Raw genomic sequence first — 1,319 nt, forward strand, 5'->3', positions numbered from 1 at the left:
CCACCATCGGCACACGCTGGGCCCTGGTGCGGGCGCTTGCCTCGAGCACCATCGGCACACGCTCGGCCCTGGTGCGGCAGGTTGCCTCGAGCACCATCGGCACACGCTGGGCCCGGCGCTTGCCTCGACCACCATCGGCACACGCTGGGCCCTGGTGCGGCAGGTTGCCTCGAGCACCATCGGCACACGCTGGGCCCTGGTGCGGTCGGTTGCCTCGAGCACCATCGGCACACGCTGGGCGCTGGTGCGGGCGCTTGCCTCGACCACCATCGGCACACGCTGGGCCCTGGTGCGGCAGGTTGCCTCGATCACCATCGGCACACGCTGGGCCCTGGTGCGACAGGTTGCCTCGAGCACCATCGGCACACTATCGGCCCTGGTGCGGGCGGTTGCCTCGACCACCATCGGCACACGCTGGGCCCTGGTGCGGGCGCTTGCCTCGGGCACCATCGGCACACGCTGGGCCCTGGTGCGGGCGGTTGCCTCGAGCACCATCGGCACACGCTGGGCCCTGGTGGGTTTAGGCACATCTTCAAATTTCTGCCGTGCCAATGCCATTTTTATGGCTTGTAAATTCATACAATGGTCCCCTAAGCCTTCACGTGAAGTTTCGTTGGAAGATGACTCGTTTTCTATTTTTCACGATTTTCGAAACTTTTTGCGGTTCGGGATTTTTTAAAATTTTTTTATAAGGATTTTTGGCCCCAAATTTTGTAGGCATGATCCTTCTATTTTTGTTGGCATGCACAAAAAAATTCAGCTAAAAACTCGAAGTAGAGAAGATTTTGTGACCGTTTGAAAAAAGTGTCCCCATTTCAGACACTTTAACGGCTACTGGTAGCAAACCTGTAAAATCTCAAATGCTCTTTAAGGGGGTGTGAATTCTCAGAGGTTTGATGAGGGATAGGGGGCCAACACAAGGCCAAGTACCAGCACCCATCGCACATCATGTGCGCACACCCCCCCGGCCCCCCTCCCAATCGCCGGAACCCCAATGCCGCCGGTCAGGTTCTCCGGCGGTACTCCGGCGATGCTCCGGCGATGCTCCGGCGATGCTGTCCCGAGTGAAAAAAATGCGGCACCAGCACATGCTGGAGCCAAGCATGGGCACCGTGGCTCAAAATCGAACTTCGGCCAAGGCCTCGACCATCAATGGCACATGATGACGCATGGTGATGGCACATGCATCGACCATCATCGGCATAGGTTGCCCTTCGGTACGGGCACTTGCCTCGACCGCCATCGGCACAAGCTGGGCCCTGGTGTGGGTTGTTGCCTCGATCACAATCGGCACATGCTGAGCCTTGGTGCGGGCGGTT

The sequence above is a fragment of the Durio zibethinus genome, unplaced genomic scaffold, assembly GCF_047325235.1.
Source record: "Durio zibethinus cultivar Kanyao isolate XHJ-2024 unplaced genomic scaffold, ASM4732523v1 HiC_scaffold_391, whole genome shotgun sequence".
Lineage (NCBI taxonomy): Eukaryota > Viridiplantae > Streptophyta > Magnoliopsida > Malvales > Malvaceae > Durio > Durio zibethinus.